Raw genomic sequence first — 20,310 nt, 5'->3', positions numbered from 1 at the left:
TTAGTTTAATAACATGACTAGGTAAGATCAACCATTGTCTGGTTTAGTTTAATAACCTGACTAGGTAAAGAGATCATATATTGTCTGGTTTAGTTTAATAACAAGACTAGGTAAATAGTTCAACTATTGTTTGGTTTAGTTTAATAACATGACTAGGTAAATAAATCAACTATTGTCTGGTTTAGTTTAATAACACCGTTACATGACTAGGTAAATAGATCATCTATTGTCTGGTTTAGTTTAATAACCTGACTAGGTAAATAGATCATCTATTGTCTGGTTTAGTTTAATAACCTGACAAGGTAAATAGATCAACTATTGTGTTAATAACAAGACTAGGTAAATACATCAACTATTGTCTGGTTTAGTTTAATAACCTGACTAGGTAAATAGATCATCTATTTTCTGGTTTAGTTTAATAACATGACTAGGTAAGATCAACCATTGTCTGGTTTAGTTTAATAACCTGACTAGGTAAAGAGATCATCTATTGTCTAGTTTAGTTTAATAACAAGACTAGGTAAATAGATCAACTATTGTTTGGTTTAGTTTAATAACATGACTAGGTAAATAAATCAACTATTGTCTGGTTTAGTTTAATAACACCATTACATGACTAGGTAAATAGATCATATATTGTCTGGTTTAGTTTAATAACCTGACTAGGTAAATAGATCATCTATTGTCTGGTTTAGTTTAATAACCTGACTAGGTAATTAGATAAACTATTGTGTTAATAACATGACTAGTTAAATAGATCATCTATTGTCTGGTTTAGTTTAATAACATGACTAGGTAAATATATAAACTATTGTGTTAATAACATGACTAGGTAAATAGATCAACTATTGTGTTAATAACATGACTAGGTAAATAGATCAACTATTGTCTGGTTTAGTTTAATAACACCATTACATAACTAGGTAAATAGATCATCTATTGTCTGGTTTAGTTTAATAACATGACTAGGCAAATATAGCAGCTATTGTCTGGTTTAGTTTAATAACATGACTAGGTAAATAGATCAACTATTGTCTGGTTTAGTTTAATAACATCATTACATGACTAGGTAAAGATATCAACTATTGTCTGGTTTAGTTTAATGACATGACTAGGTAAATAGATCATCTATTGTCTGGTTTAGTTTAATAACATGACTAGGTAAATAGAGCATATATTGTCTGGTTTAGTTCAATAACATGACTAGGTAAAGAGATCATCTATTGTCTGGTTTTGTTTAATTACCTGACTAGGTAAATAGATCAAATATTGTCTGGTTTAGTTTAATGACATGACTAGGTAAGGAGATCAACTGTTGTCTGGTTTAGTTTAATAACACCATTACATGACTAGGTAAATAGATCATCTATTGTCTGGTTTAGTTTAATAACATGACTAGGTAAATAGATCATCTATTGTCTGGTTTTGTTTAATTACCTGACTAGGTAAATAGATCATCTATTGTCTGGTTTAGTTTAATAACCTGACTAGGTAAATAGATAAACTATTGTGTTAATAACATGACTAGGTAAATAGATCATCTATTGGCTGGTTTAGTTTAATAACACCATTACATGACTAGGTAAATAGATCAACTATTGTCTGGTTTAGTTTAATGACATGACTAGGTAAATAGATCATCTATTGTCTGGTTTAGTTTAATAACATGACTAGGTAAATAGAGCATATATTGTCTGGTTTAGTTCAATAACATGACTAGGTAAAGAGATCATCTATTGTCTGGTTTTGTTTAATTACCTGACTAGGTAAATAGATCAAATATTGTCTGGTTTAGTTTAATGACATGACTAGGTAAGGAGATCAACTGTTGTCTGGTTTAGTTTAATAACACCATTACATGACTAGGTAAAGAGATCATCTATTGTCTGGTATAGTTTAATAACATGACTAGGTAAATAGAGAAACTATTGTGTCAATAACATGACTAGGTAAATAGATCAACTATTGTGTTAATAACAAGACTAGGTAAATACATCAACTATTGTCTGGTTTAGTTTAATAACATGACGAGGTAAAGAGATCAACTATTGTCTGGTTTAGTTTAATAACATGACTAGGTAAATAGATCAACTATTGTGTTAATAACCTGACTAGGTAAATAGATCAACTATTATCTGGTTTAGTTTAATAACACCATTACATGACTAGGTAAAGAGATCAACTATTGTGTCAATAACATGACTAGGTAAATAGATCAACTATTGTGTTAATAACTTGACTAGGTAAATAGATCATCTATTGTCTGGTTTAGTTTAATAACCTGACTAGGTAAATAGATCATCTATTGTCTGGTTTAGTTTAATAACACCATTACATGAATAGGTAAATAGATCATCTATTGGCTGGTTTAGTTTAATAACATGACTAGGTAAATAGATAAACTATTGTGTTAATAACATGACTAGGTAAATAGATCATCTATTGGCTGGTTTAGTTTAATAACACCATTACATGACTAGGTAAATAGATCAACTATTGTGTTAATAACATGACTAGGTAAATAGATCAACTATTGTCTGGTTTAGTTTAATAACATGACTAGGTAAAGAGATAATCTATTGTCTGGTTTAATTTAATAACACCATTACATGACTAGGTAAAGAGATCATCTATTGTCTGGTATAGTTTAATAACATGACTAGGTAAATAGATCAATTATTGTGTTAATAACATGACTAGGTAAATGGATCAACTATTGTCTGGTTTAGTTTAATGACATGACTAGGTAAGGAGATCATCTATTGTCTGGTTTAGTTTAATAACATGACTAGGTAAATAGATCATCTATTGTCTGGTTTAATTTAATAACACTATTACATGACTAGGTAAATAGATCATCTATTGTCTGGTTTAGTTGAATAACATGACGAGGTAAATAGATCAACTATTGTCCTGTTAAGTTTAATAACTTGACTAGGTAAATAGATCATCTATTGTCTGGTTTAGTTTAATAACCTGACTAGGTAAATAGATCATCTATTGTCTGGTTTAGTTGAATAACATGACGAGGTAAATAGATCAACTATTGTCCTGTTAAGTTTAATACCTTGACTAGGTAAATAGATCATCTATTGTCTGGTTTAGTTTAATAACCTGACTAGGTAAATAGATCATCTATTGGCTGGTTTAGTTTAATAACATGACTAGGTAAATAGATAAACTATTGTGTTAATAACATGACTAGGTAAATAGATCATCTATTGGCTGGTTTAGTTTAATAACACCATTACATGACTAGGTAAATAGATCAACTATTGTGTTAATAACATGACTAGGTAAATAGATCAACTATTGTCTGGTTTAGTTTAATAACATGACTAGGTAAAGAGATAATCTATTGTCTGGTTTAATTTAATAACACCATTACATGACTAGGTAAAGAGATCATCTATTGTCTGGTATAGTTTAATAACATGACTAGGTAAATAGAGAAACTATTGTGTCAATAACATGACTAGGTAAATAGATCAACTATTGTGTTAATAACAAGACTAGGTAAATACATCAACTATTGTCTGGTTTAGTTTAATAACATGACGAGGTAAAGAGATCAACTATTGTCTGGTTTAGTTTAATAACATGACTAGGTAAATAGATCAACTATTGTGTTAATAACCTGACTAGGTAAATAGATCAACTATTATCTGGTTTAGTTTAATAACACCATTACATGACTAGGTAAAGAGATCAACTATTGTGTCAATAACATGACTAGGTAAATAGATCAACTATTGTGTTAATAACAAGACTAGGTAAATACATCAACTATTGTCTGGTTTAGTTTAATAACATGACGAGGTAAAGAGATCAACTATTGTCTGGTTTAGTTTAATAACATGACTAGGTAAATAGATCAACTATTGTGTTAATAACCTGACTAGGTAAATAGATAAACTATTATCTGGTTTAGTTTAATAACACCATTACATGACTAGGTAAAGAGATCAACTATTGTGTCAATAACATGACTAGGTAAATAGATCAACTATTGTGTTAACAACAAGACTAGGTAAATACATAAACTATTGTCTGGTTTAGTTTAATAACCTGACTAGGTAAATAGATCATCTATTTTCTGGTTTAGTTTAATAACATGACTAGGTAAGATCAACCATTGTCTGGTTTAGTTTAATAACCTGACTAGGTAAAGAGATCATATATTGTCTGGTTTAGTTTAATAACAAGACTAGGTAAATAGTTCAACTATTGTTTGGTTTAGTTTAATAACATGACTAGGTAAATAAATCAACTATTGTCTGGTTTAGTTTAATAACACCGTTACATGACTAGGTAAATAGATCATCTATTGTCTGGTTTAGTTTAATAACCTGACTAGGTAAATAGATCATCTATTGTCTGGTTTAGTTTAATAACCTGACAAGGTAAATAGATCAACTATTGTGTTAATAACAAGACTAGGTAAATACATCAACTATTGTCTGGTTTAGTTTAATAACCTGACTAGGTAAATAGATCATCTATTTTCTGGTTTAGTTTAATAACATGACTAGGTAAGATCAACCATTGTCTGGTTTAGTTTAATAACCTGACTAGGTAAAGAGATCATCTATTGTCTAGTTTAGTTTAATAACAAGACTAGGTAAATAGATCAACTATTGTTTGGTTTAGTTTAATAACATGACTAGGTAAATAAATCAACTATTGTCTGGTTTAGTTTAATAACACCATTACATGACTAGGTAAATAGATCATATATTGTCTGGTTTAGTTTAATAACCTGACTAGGTAAATAGATCATCTATTGTCTGGTTTAGTTTAATAACCTGACTAGGTAATTAGATAAACTATTGTGTTAATAACATGACTAGTTAAATAGATCATCTATTGTCTGGTTTAGTTTAATAACATGACTAGGTAAATATATAAACTATTGTGTTAATAACATGACTAGGTAAATAGATCAACTATTGTGTTAATAACATGACTAGGTAAATAGATCAACTATTGTCTGGTTTAGTTTAATAACACCATTACATAACTAGGTAAATAGATCATCTATTGTCTGGTTTAGTTTAATAACATGACTAGGCAAATATAGCAGCTATTGTCTGGTTTAGTTTAATAACATGACTAGGTAAATAGATCAACTATTGTCTGGTTTAGTTTAATAACATCATTACATGACTAGGTAAAGATATCAACTATTGTCTGGTTTAGTTTAATGACATGACTAGGTAAATAGATCATCTATTGTCTGGTTTAGTTTAATAACATGACTAGGTAAATAGAGCATATATTGTCTGGTTTAGTTCAATAACATGACTAGGTAAAGAGATCATCTATTGTCTGGTTTTGTTTAATTACCTGACTAGGTAAATAGATCAAATATTGTCTGGTTTAGTTTAATGACATGACTAGGTAAGGAGATCAACTGTTGTCTGGTTTAGTTTAATAACACCATTACATGACTAGGTAAATAGATCATCTATTGTCTGGTTTAGTTTAATAACATGACTAGGTAAATAGATCATCTATTGTCTGGTTTTGTTTAATTACCTGACTAGGTAAATAGATCATCTATTGTCTGGTTTAGTTTAATAACCTGACTAGGTAAATAGATAAACTATTGTGTTAATAACATGACTAGGTAAATAGATCATCTATTGGCTGGTTTAGTTTAATAACACCATTACATGACTAGGTAAATAGATCAACTATTGTGTTAATAACATGACTAGGTAAATAGATCATCTATTGTCTGGTTTAATTTAATAACACCATTACATGACTAGGTAAAGAGATCATCTATTGTCTGGTTTAGTTGAATAACATGACGAGGTAAATAGATCAACTATTGTCTTGTTAAGTTTAATAACATGACTAGGTAAATAGATCATCTATTGTCTGGTTTAGTTTAATAACATGACTAGGTAAATAGATCATCTATTGTCTGGTTTAGTTTAATAACATGACTAGGTAAATAGATCAACTGATGTCTGGTTTAGTTTAATAACGTGACTAGGTAAATAGATAAACTTTTGTCTGGTTTAGTTTAATAACACCATTACATGACTAGGTAAAGAGATCAACTATTGTCTGGTTTAGTTTAATAACACCATTGCATGACTAGGTAAATAGATACTCTATTGTCTGGTTTAGTTTAATAACATGACTAGGTAAATAGATCAACTATTGTGTTAATAACATGACTAGGTAAATAGATCAACTATTGTCTGGTTTAGTTTAATAACATGACTAGGTAAATAGATCATCTATTGTCTGGTTTAGTATAATAACCTGACTAGGTAAACAGATCAACTATTGTCTGGTTTAGTTTAATAACATGACTAGTTAAATAGATCAACTATTGTGTTAATAACATGACTAGGTAAATAGATCAACTATTGTCTGGTTTAGTTTAATAACATGACTAGGTAAAGAGATCAACTATTGTCTGGTTTAGTTGAATAACATGACTAGGTAAATAGATCAACTATTGTCCTGTTAAGTTTAATAACTTGACTAGGTAAATAGATCATCTATTGTCTGGTTTAGTTTAATAACATGACTAGGTGAAGAGATCAACTACCGTCTGGTTTAGTTTAATAACCTGACTAGGTAAATAGATCATCTAATTTCTGGTTTAGTTTAATAACCTGACTAGGTAAAGAGATCATCTATTGTCTGGTTTAGTTTAATAACATGACTAGGTAAAGAGATCAACTATTGTCTTTTTTAGTTTAATAACATGACTAGGTAAAGAGATCAACTATTGTCTGGTTTAGTTTAATAACCTGACTAGGTAAATAGATCATCTATTGTCTGGTTTAGTTTAATAACATGACTAGGTAAATGAAGCATATATTGTCTGGTTTAGTTTAATAACATGACTAGGTAAAGAGATCAACTATTGTCTGGTTTAGTTCAATAACATGACTAGGTAAATAGATCAACTGATGTCTGGTTTAGTTTAATAACATGACTAGGTAAATAGATAAACTTTTGTCTGGTTTAGTTTAATAACACCATTACATGACTAGGTAAAGAGATCAACTATTGTCTGGTTTAGTTTAATAACACCATTGCATGACTAGGTAAATAGATACTCTATTGTCTGGTTTAGTTTAATAACATGACTAGGTAAATAGATCAACTATTGTGTTAATAACATGACTAGGTAAATAGATCAACTATTGTCTGGTTTAGTTTAATAACATGACTAGGTAAATAGATCAACTATTGTGTTAATAACATGACTAGGTAAATAGATCAACTATTGTCTGGTTTAGTTTAATAACATGACTAGGTAAATAGATCAACTATTGGGTTAATAACATGACTAGGTAAATATATAATCTATTGTCTGGTTTAGTTTAATAACGTGACTAGGTAAATATATCAACTATTGGCTGGTTTTGTTTAATAGCCTGACTAGGTAAATAGATCATCTAATGTCTGGTTTAGTTTAATAACATGACTAGGTAAATAGATCATCTATTGTCTGGTTTAGTATAATAACCTGACTAGGTAAACAGATCAACTATTGTCTGGTTTAGTTTAATAACATGACTAGTTAAATAGATCAACTATTGTGTTAATAACATGACTAGGTAAATAGATCAACTATTGTCTGGTTTAGTTTAATAACATGACTAGGTAAAGAGATCAACTATTGTCTGGTTTAGTTGAATAACATGACTAGGTAAATAGATCAACTATTGTCTTGTTAAGTTTAAGAACTTGACTAGGTAAATAGATCATATATTGTCTGGTTTAGTTTAATAACATGACTAGGTAAAGAGATCAACTATTGTCTGGTTTAGTTTAATAACATGACTAGGTAAAGAGATCAACTATTGTCTGGTTTAGTTTAATAACCTGACTAGGTAAATAGATCATCTATTGTCTGGTTTAGTTTAATAACATGACTAGGTAAATGAAGCATATATTGTCTGGTTTAGTTTAATAACATGACTAGGTAAAGAGATCAACTATTGTCTGGTTTAGTTTAATAACATGACTAGGTAAATAGATCAACTATTGTGTTAATAACATGACTAGGTAAATAGATCAACTATTGTCTGGTTTAGTTTAATAACATGACTAGGTAAATAGATCAACTATTGTCTGGTTTAGTTTAATAACATGACTAGGTAAAGAGATCAACTATTGTCTGGTTTAGTTTAATAACACCAATACATGACTAGGTAAAGACATCAACTATTGTCTGGTTTAGTTTAATAACCTGACTAGGTAAATAGATCATCTATTGTCTGGTTTAGTTTAATGACATGACTAGGTAAAGAGATCAACTATTGTGTGGTTTAGTTCAATAACATGACTAGGTAAAGAGATCATCTATTGTCTGGTTTTGTTTATTTTACCTGACTAGGTAAATAGATCAACTATTGTCTGGTTTAGTTTAATGACATGACTAGGTAAGGAGATCATCTATTGTCTGGTTTAGTTTAATAACATGACTAGGTAAATAGATCATCTATTGTCTGGTTTAGTTTAATAACACCATTACATGAATAGGTAAATAGATCATCTATTGGCTGGTTTAGTTTAATAACATGACTAGGTAAATAGATAAACTATTGTGTTAATAACATGACTAGGTAAATAGATCATCTATTGGCTGGTTTAGTTTAATAACACCATTACATGACTAGGTAAATAGATCAACTATTGTGTTAATAACATGACTAGGTAAATAGATCAACTATTGTCTGGTTTAGTTTAATAACATGACTAGGTAAAGAGATAATCTATTGTCTGGTTTAATTTAATAACACCATTACATGACTAGGTAAATAGATCATCTAATGTCTGGTTTAGTTTAATAACATGACTAGGTAAATAGATCATCTATTGTCTGGTTTAGTATAATAACCTGACTAGGTAAACAGATCAACTATTGTCTGGTTTAGTTTAATAACATGACTAGTTAAATAGATCAACTATTGTGTTAATAACATGACTAGGTAAATAGATCAACTATTGTCTGGTTTAGTTTAATAACATGACTAGGTAAGAGATCAACTATTGTCTGGTTTAGTTGAATAACATGACTAGGTAAATAGATCAACTATTGTCTTGTTAAGTTTAATAACTTGACTAGGTAAATAGATCATCTATTGTCTGGTTTAGTTTAATAACATGACTAGGTAAAGAGATCAACTATTGTCTGGTTTAGTTTAATAACATGACTAGGTAAAGAGATCAACTATTGTCTGGTTTAGTTTAATAACCTGACTAGGTAAATAGATCATCTATTGTCTGGTTTAGTTTAATAACATGACTAGGTAAATGAAGCATATATTGTCTGGTTTAGTTTAATAACATGACTAGGTAAAGAGATCAACTATTGTCTGGTTTAGTTTAATAACATGACTAGGTAAATAGATCAACTATTGTGTTAATAACATGACTAGGTAAATAGATCAACTATTGTCTGGTTTAGTTTAATAACATGACTAGGTAAATAGATCAACTATTGTCTGGTTTAGTTTAATAACATGACTAGGTAAAGAGATCAACTATTGTCTGGTTTAGTTTAATAACACCATTACATGACTAGGTAAAGACATCAACTATTGTCTGGTTTAGTTTAATAACCTGACTAGGTAAATAGATCATCTATTGTCTGGTTTAGTTTAATAACATGACTAGGTAAATAGAGCATATATTGTCTGGTTTAGTTTAATGACATGACTAGGTAAAGAGATCAACTATTGTGTGGTTTAGTTCAATAACATGACTAGGTAAAGAGATCATCTATTGTCTGGTTTTGTTTATTTTACCTGACTAGGTAAATAGATCAACTATTGTCTGGTTTAGTTTAATGACATGACTAGGTAAGGAGATCATCTATTGTCTGGTTTAGTTTAATAACATGACTAGGTAAATAGATCATCTATTGTCTGGTTTAGTTTAATAACACCATTACATGAATAGGTAAATAGATCATCTATTGGCTGGTTTAGTTTAATAACATGACTAGGTAAATAGATAAACTATTGTGTTAATAACATGACTAGGCAAATAGATCATCTATTGGCTGGTTTAGTTTAATAACACCATTACATGACTAGGTAAATAGATCATCTATTGGCTGGTTTAGTTTAATAACATGACTAGGTAAATAGATAAACTATTGTGTTAATAACATGACTAGGTAAATAGATCAACTATTGTCTGGTTTAGTTTAATAACATGACTAGGTAAAGAGATAATCTATTGTCTGGTTTAATTTAATAACACCATTACATGACTAGGTAAAGAGATCATCTATTGTCTGGTATAGTTTAATAACATGACTAGGTAAATAGAGAAACTATTGTGTCAATAACATGACTAGGTAAATAGATCAACTATTGTGTTAATAACAAGACTAGGTAAATACATCAACTATTGTCTGGTTTAGTTTAATAACATGACGAGGTAAAGAGATCAACTATTGTCTGGTTTAGTTTAATAACATGACTAGGTAAATAGATCAACTATTGTGTTAATAACCTGACTAGGTAAATAGATCAACTATTATCTGGTTTAGTTTAATAACACCATTACATGACTAGGTAAAGAGATCAACTATTGTGTCAATAACATGACTAGGTAAATAGATCAACTATTGTGTTAATAACTTGACTAGGTAAATAGATCATCTATTGTCTGGTTTAGTTTAATAACCTGACTAGGTAAATAGATCATCTATTGTCTGGTTTAGTTTAATAACACCATTACATGAATAGGTAAATAGATCATCTATTGGCTGGTTTAGTTTAATAACATGACTAGGTAAATAGATAAACTATTGTGTTAATAACATGACTAGGTAAATAGATCATCTATTGGCTGGTTTAGTTTAATAACACCATTACATGACTAGGTAAATAGATCAACTATTGTGTTAATAACATGACTAGGTAAATAGATCAACTATTGTCTGGTTTAGTTTAATAACATGACTAGGTAAAGAGATAATCTATTGTCTGGTTTAATTTAATAACACCATTACATGACTAGGTAAAGAGATCATCTATTGTCTGGTATAGTTTAATAACATGACTAGGTAAATAGATCAATTATTGTGTTAATAACATGACTAGGTAAATGGATCAACTATTGTCTGGTTTAGTTTAATAACCTGACTAGGTAAATAGATCATCTATTGTCTGGTTTAGTTTAATAACACCATTACATGAATAGGTAAATAGATCATCTATTGGCTGGTTTAGTTTAATAACATGACTAGGTAAATAGATAAACTATTGTGTTAATAACATGACTAGGTAAATAGATCATCTATTGGCTGGTTTAGTTTAATAACACCATTACATGACTAGGTAAATAGATCAACTATTGTGTTAATAACATGACTAGGTAAATAGATCAACTATTGTCTGGTTTAGTTTAATAACATGACTAGGTAAAGAGATAATCTATTGTCTGGTTTAATTTAATAACACCATTACATGACTAGGTAAAGAGATCATCTATTGTCTGGTATAGTTTAATAACATGACTAGGTAAATAGATCAATTATTGTGTTAATAACATGACTAGGTAAATGGATCAACTATTGTCTGGTTTAGTTTAATGACATGACTAGGTAAGGAGATCATCTATTGTCTGGTTTAGTTTAATAACATGACTAGGTAAATAGATCATCTATTGTCTGGTTTAATTTAATAACACTATTACATGACTAGGTAAATAGATCATCTATTGTCTGGTTTAGTTGAATAACATGACGAGGTAAATAGATCAACTATTGTCCTGTTAAGTTTAATAACTTGACTAGGTAAATAGATCATCTATTGTCTGGTTTAGTTTAATAACCTGACTAGGTAAATAGATCAACTATTGGGTTAATAACATGACTAGGTAAATATATAATCTATTGTCTGGTTTAGTTTACTAACGTGACTAGGTAAATATATCAACTATTGGCTGGTTTAGTTTAATAACCTGACTAGGTAAATAGATCATCTAATGTCTGGTTTAGTTTAATAACATGACTAGGTAAATAGATCATCTATTGTCTGGTTTAGTATAATAACCTGACTAGGTAAACAGATCAACTATTGTCTGGTTTAGTTTAATAACATGACTAGTTAAATAGATCAACTATTGTGTTAATAACATGACTAGGTAAATAGATCAACTATTGTCTGGTTTAGTTTAATAACATGACTAGGTAAATAGATCAACTATTGTCCTGTTAAGTTTAATAACTTGACTAGGTAAATAGATCATCTATTGTCTGGTTTAGTTTAATAACATGACTAGGTGAAGGGATCAACTACCGTCTGGTTTAGTTTAATAACCTGACTAGGTAAATAGATCATCTAATTTCTGGTTTAGTTTAATAACCTGACTAGGTAAAGAGATCATCTATTGTCTGGTTTAGTTTAATAACATGACTAGGTAAAGAGATCAACTATCGTCTTTTTAGTTTAATAACATGACTAGGTAAAGAGATCAACTATTGTCTGGTTTAGTTTAATAACCTGACTAGGTAAATAGATCATCTATTGTCTGGTTTAGTTTAATAACATGACTAGGTAAATGAAGCATATATTGTCTGGTTTAGTTTAATAACATGACTAGGTAAAGAGATCAACTATTGTCTGGTTTAGTTCAATAACATGACTAGGTAAATAGATCAACTGATGTCTGGTTTAGTTTAATAACATGACTAGGTAAATAGATAAACTTTTGTCTGGTTTAGTTTAATAACACCATTACATGACTAGGTAAAGAGATCAACTATTGTCTGGTTTAGTTTAATAACACCATTGCATGACTAGGTAAATAGATACTCTATTGTCTGGTTTAGTTTAATAACATGACTAGGTAAATAGATCAACTATTGTGTTAATAACATGACTAGGTAAATAGATCAACTATTGTCTGGTTTAGTTTAATAACATGACTAGGTAAATAGATCAACTATTGTGTTAATAACATGACTAGGTAAATAGATCAACTATTGTCTGGTTTAGTTTAATAACATGACTAGGTAAATAGATCAACTATTGGGTTAATAACATGACTAGGTAAATATATAATCTATTGTCTGGTTTAGTTTAATAACGTGACTAGGTAAATATATCAACTATTGGCTGGTTTTGTTTAATAGCCTGACTAGGTAAATAGATCATCTAATGTCTGGTTTAGTTTAATAACATGACTAGGTAAATAGATCATCTATTGTCTGGTTTAGTATAATAACCTGACTAGGTAAACAGATCAACTATTGTCTGGTTTAGTTTAATAACATGACTAGTTAAATAGATCAACTATTGTGTTAATAACATGACTAGGTAAATAGATCAACTATTGTCTTGTTAAGTTTAATAACTTGACTAGGTAAATAGATCATCTATTGTCTGGTTTAGTTTAATAACATGACTAGGTAAAGAGATCAACTATTGTCTGGTTTAGTTTAATAACATGACTAGGTAAAGAGATCAACTATTGTCTGGTTTAGTTTAATAACCTGACTAGGTAAATAGATCATCTATTGTCTGGTTTAGTTTAATAACATGACTAGGTAAATGAAGCATATATTGTCTGGTTTAGTTTAATAACATGACTAGGTAAAGAGATCAACTATTGTCTGGTTTAGTTTAATAACATGACTAGGTAAATAGATCAACTATTGTGTTAATAACATGACTAGGTAAATAGATCAACTATTGTCTGGTTTAGTTTAATAACATGACTAGGTAAATAGATCAACTATTGTCTGGTTTAGTTTAATAACATGACTAGGTAAAGAGATCAACTATTGTCTGGTTTAGTTTAATAACACCATTACATGACTAGGTAAAGACATCAACTATTGTCTGGTTTAGTTTAATAACCTGACTAGGTAAATAGATCATCTATTGTCTGGTTTAGTTTAATAACATGACTAGGTAAATAGAGCATATATTGTCTGGTTTAGTTTAATGACATGACTAGGTAAAGAGATCAACTATTGTCTGGTTTAGTTCAATAACATGACTAGGTAAAGAGATCATCTATTGTCTGGTTTTGTTTATTTTACCTGACTAGGTAAATAGATCAACTATTGTCTGGTTTAGTTTAATGACATGACTAGGTAAGGAGATCATCTATTGTCTGGTTTAGTTTAATAACATGACTAGGTAAATAGATCATCTATTGTCTGGTTTAGTTTAATAACACCATTACATGAATAGGTAAATAGATCATCTATTGGCTGGTTTAGTTTAATAACATGACTAGGTAAATAGATAAACTATTGTGTTAATAACATGACTAGGTAAATAGATCATCTATTGGCTGGTTTAGTTTAATAACACCATTACATGACTAGGTAAATAGATCAACTATTGTGTTAATAACATGACTAGGTAAATAGATCAACTATTGTCTGGTTTAGTTTAATAACATGACTAGGTAAAGAGATAATCTATTGTCTGGTTTATTTTAATAACACCATTACATGACTAGGTAAAGAGATCATCTATTGTCTGGTATAGTTTAATAACATGACTAGGTAAATAGAGAAACTATTGTGTCAATAACATGACTAGGTAAATAGATCAACTATTGTGTTAATAACAAGACTAGGTAAATACATCAACTATTGTCTGGTTTAGTTTAATAACATGACGAGGTAAAGAGATCAACTATTGTCTGGTATAGTTTAATAACATGACTAGGTAAATAGAGAAACTATTGTGTCAATAACATGACTAGGTAAATAGATCAACTATTGTGTTAATAACATGACTAGGTAAATAGATCAACTATTGTCTGGTTTAGTTTAATAACATGACTAGGTAAAGAGATAATCTATTGTCTGGTTTAATTTAATAACACCATTACATGACTAGGTAAAGAGATCATCTATTGTCTGGTATAGTTTAATAACATGACTAGGTAAATAGATCAATTATTGTGTTAATAACATGACTAGGTAAATGGATCAACTATTGTCTGGTTTAGTTTAATGACATGACTAGGTAAGGAGATCATCTATTGTCTGGTTTAGTTTAATAACATGACTAGGTAAATAGATCATCTATTGTCTGGTTTAATTTAATAACACTATTACATGACTAGGTAAATAGATCATCTATTGTCTGGTTTAGTTGAATAACATGACGAGGTAAATAGATCAACTATTGTCCTGTTAAGTTTAATAACTTGACTAGGTAAATAGATCATCTATTGTCTGGTTTAGTTTAATAACCTGACTAGGTAAATAGATCATCTATTGTCTGGTTTAGTTGAATAACATGACGAGGTAAATAGATCAACTATTGTCCTGTTAAGTTTAATACCTTGACTAGGTAAATAGATCATCTATTGTCTGGTTTAGTTTAATAACCTGACTAGGTAAATAGATCATCTATTGGCTGGTTTAGTTTAATAACATGACTAGGTAAATAGATAAACTATTGTGTTAATAACATGACTAGGTAAATAGATCATCTATTGGCTGGTTTAGTTTAATAACATGACTAGGTAAAGAGATAATCTATTGTCTGGTTTAATTTAATAACACCATTACATGACTAGGTAAAGAGATCATCTATTGTCTGGTATAGTTTAATAACATGACTAGGTAAATAGAGAAACTATTGTGTCAATAATATGACTAGGTAAATAGATCAACTATTGTGTTAATAACAAGACTAGGTAAATACATCAACTATTGTCTGGTTTAGTTTAATAACATGACGAGGTAAAGAGATCAACTATTGTCTGGTTTAGTTTAATAACATGACTAGGTAAATAGATCAACTATTGTGTTAATAACCTGACTAGGTAAATAGATAAACTATTATCTGGTTTAGTTTAATAACACCATTACATGACTAGGTAAAGAGATCAACTATTGTGTCAATAACATGACTAGGTAAATAGATCAACTATTGTGTTAACAACAAGACTAGGTAAATACATAAACTATTGTCTGGTTTAGTTTAATAACCTGACTAGGTAAATAGATCATCTATTTTCTGGTTTAGTTTAATAACCTGACTAGGTAAATAGATCATCTATTGTCTAGTTTAGTTTAATAACATGACTAGGTAAATAGATCAACTATTGTCTGGTTTAGTTTAATAACATGACTAGGTAAAGAGATAATCTATTGTCTGGTTTATTTTAATAACACCGTTACATGACTAGGTAAATAGATCATCTATTGTCTGGTTTAGTTTAATAACCTGACTAGGTAAATAGATCATCTATTGTCTGGTTTAGTTTAATAACCTGACTAGGTAAATAGATCAACTATTGTGTTAATAACAAGACTAGGTAAATACATCAACTATTGTCTGGTTTAGTTTAATAACCTGACTAGGTAAATAGATCATCTATTTTCTGGTTTAGTTTAATAACATGACTAGGTAAGATCAACCATTGTCTGGTTTAGTTTAATAACCTGACTAGGTAAAGAGATCATCTATTGTCTAGTTTAGTTTAATAACAAGACTAGGTAAATAGATCAACTATTGTTTGGTTTAGTTTAATAACATGACTAGGTAAATAAATCAACTATTGTCTGGTTTAGTTTAATAACACCATTACATGACTAGGTAAATAGATCATATATTGTCTGGTTTAGTTTAATAACCTGACTAGGTAAATAGATCATCTATTGTCTGGTTTAGTTTAATAACCTGACTAGGTAATTAGATAAACTATTGTGTTAATAACATGACTAGTTAAATAGATCATCTATTGTCTGGTTTAGTTTAATAACATGACTAGGTAAATATATAAACTATTGTGTTAATAACATGACTAGGTAAATAGATCAACTATTGTGTTAATAACATGACTAGGCAAATATAGCAGCTATTGTCTGGTTTAGTTTAATAACACCATTACATGACTAGGTAAATAGATAATCTATTGTCTGGTTTAGTTTAATAACATGACTAGGTAAATAGATCATCTATTGTCTGGTTTAGTTTAATAACATGACTAGGTAAATAGATCAACTATTGTCTGGTTTAGTTTAATAACATCATTACATGACTAGGTAAAGATATCAACTATTGTCTGGTTTAGTTTAATGACATGACTAGGTAAATAGATCATCTATTGTCTGGTTTAGTTTAATAACATGACTAGGTAAATAGATCAACTATTGTGTTAATAACCTGACTAGGTAAATAGATAAACTATTATCTGGTTTAGTTTAATAACACCATTACATGACTAGGTAAAGAGATCAACTATTGTGTCAATAACATGACTAGGTAAATAGATCAACTATTGTGTTAACAACAAGACTAGGTAAATACATAAACTATTGTCTGGTTTAGTTTAATAACCTGACTAGGTAAATAGATCATCTATTTTCTGGTTTAGTTTAATAACCTGACTAGGTAAATAGATCATCTATTGTCTAGTTTAGTTTAATAACATGACTAGGTAAATAGATCAACTATTGTCTGGTTTAGTTTAATAACATGACTAGGTAAAGAGATAATCTATTGTCTGGTTTATTTTAATAACACCGTTACATGACTAGGTAAATAGATCATCTATTGTCTGGTTTAGTTTAATAACCTGACTAGGTAAATAGATCATCTATTGTCTGGTTTAGTTTAATAACCTGACTAGGTAAATAGATCAACTATTGTGTTAATAACAAGACTAGGTAAATACATCAACTATTGTCTGGTTTAGTTTAATAACCTGACTAGGTAAATAGATCATCTATTTTCTGGTTTAGTTTAATAACATGACTAGGTAAGATCAACCATTGTCTGGTTTAGTTTAATAACCTGACTAGGTAAAGAGATCATCTATTGTCTAGTTTAGTTTAATAACAAGACTAGGTAAATAGATCAACTATTGTTTGGTTTAGTTTAATAACATGACTAGGTAAATAAATCAACTATTGTCTGGTTTAGTTTAATAACACCATTACATGACTAGGTAAATAGATCATATATTGTCTGGTTTAGTTTAATAACCTGACTAGGTAAATAGATCATCTATTGTCTGGTTTAGTTTAATAACCTGACTAGGTAATTAGATAAACTATTGTGTTAATAACATGACTAGTTAAATAGATCATCTATTGTCTGGTTTAGTTTAATAACATGACTAGGTAAATATATAAACTATTGTGTTAATAACATGACTAGGTAAATAGATCAACTATTGTGTTAATAACATGACTAGGCAAATATAGCAGCTATTGTCTGGTTTAGTTTAATAACACCATTACATGACTAGGTAAATAGATAATCTATTGTCTGGTTTAGTTTAATAACATGACTAGGTAAATAGATCATCTATTGTCTGGTTTAGTTTAATAACATGACTAGGTAAATAGATCAACTATTGTCTGGTTTAGTTTAATAACATCATTACATGACTAGGTAAAGATATCAACTATTGTCTGGTTTAGTTTAATGACATGACTAGGTAAATAGATCATCTATTGTCTGGTTTAGTTTAATAACATGACTAGGTAAATAGAGCATATATTGTCTGGTTTAGTTCAATAACATGACTAGGTAAAGAGATCATCTATTGTCTGGTTTTGTTTAATTACCTGACTAGGTAAATAGATCAAATATTGTCTGGTTTAGTTTAATGACATGACTAGGTAAGGAGATCAACTGTTGTCTGGTTTAGTTTAATAACACCATTACATGACTAGGTAAATAGATCATCTATTGTCTGGTTTAGTTTAATAACCTGACTAGGTAAATAGATAAACTATTGTGTTAATAACATGACTAGGTAAATAGATCATCTATTGGCTGGTTTAGTTTAATAACACCATTACATGACTAGGTAAATAGATCAACTATTGTGTTAATAACATGACTAGGTAAATAGATCATCTATTGTCTGGTTTAATTTAATAACACCATTACATGACTAGGTAAAGAGATCATCTATTGTCTGGTTTAGTTGAATAACATGACGAGGTAAATAGATCAACTATTGTCTTGTTAAGTTTAATAACATGACTAGGTAAATAGAGCAACTATTGTCTGGTTTAGTTTAATAACACCATTACATGACTAGGTAAATAGTTCATCTATTGTCTGGTTTAGTTTAATAACATGACTAGGTAAATAGATAAACTATTGTGTTAATAACATGACCAGGTAAATAGATCAACTATTGTCTGGTTTAGTTTAATAACACCATTACATGACTAGTTAAAGAGATCAACTATTGTCTGGTTTAGTTTAATACCATGACTAGGTAAAGAGATCATCTATTGTCTGGATTAGTTTAATAACATGACTAGGTAAAGAAATCAACTATTGTCTGGTTTAGTTCAATAACATGACTAGGTAAAGAGATCATCTATTGTCTGGATTAGTTTAATAACCTGACTAGGTAAATAGATCAACTATTGTCTGGTTTAGTTTAATAACCTGACTAGGTAAATAGAGCAACTATTGTCTGGTTTAGTTTAATAACACCATTACATGACTAGGTAAATAGATCATCTATTGCCTGGTTTAGTTTAATAACATGACTAGGTAAATAGATCATCTATTGTCTGGTTTAGTTTAATAACATGACTAGGTAAATAGATCAACTATTGTCTGGTTTAGTTTAATAACACCATTACATGACTAGGTAAATATATCAACTATTGTCTGGTTTAGTTTAATGACATGACTAGGTAAATAGAGCATATATTGTCTGGTTTAGTTTAATAACATGACTAGGTAAAGAAATCAACTATTGTCTGGTTTCGTACAATAACATGACTAGGTAAGGAGATCAACTGTTGTCTGGTTTAGTTTAATAACACCATTACATGACTAGGTAAATAGATCATCTATTGTCTGGTTTAGTTTAATAACATGACTAGGTAAATAGATCATCTATTGTCTGGTTTTGTTTAATTACCTGACTAGGTAAATAGATCACCTATTGTCTGGTTTAGTTTAATAACCTGACTAGGTAAATAGATCATCTATTGTCTGGTTTAGTTTAATAACACCATTACATGACTAGGTAAATAGATCATCTATTGTCTGGTTTAGTTTAATAACATGACTAGGTAAAGAGATCAACTATTTTGTTAATAACATGACTAGGTAAATAGATAAACTATTGTGTTAATAACATGACCAGGTAAATAGATCAACTATTGTCTGGTTTAGTTTAATAACACCATTACATGACTAGGTAAATAGATCAACTATTGTCTGGTTTAGTTTAATACCATGACTAGTTAAAGAGATCAACTATTGTCTGGTTTAGTTTAATAACATGACTAGGTAAATAGAGCAGCTATTGTCTGGTTTAGTTTAATAACACCATTACATGATTAGGTAAATA

The sequence above is a fragment of the Oncorhynchus kisutch genome, unplaced genomic scaffold, assembly GCF_002021735.2.
Source record: "Oncorhynchus kisutch isolate 150728-3 unplaced genomic scaffold, Okis_V2 scaffold524, whole genome shotgun sequence".
Classification (NCBI taxonomy): domain Eukaryota; kingdom Metazoa; phylum Chordata; class Actinopteri; order Salmoniformes; family Salmonidae; genus Oncorhynchus; species Oncorhynchus kisutch.
Note: the sequence above shows the minus strand (reverse complement) of the source record.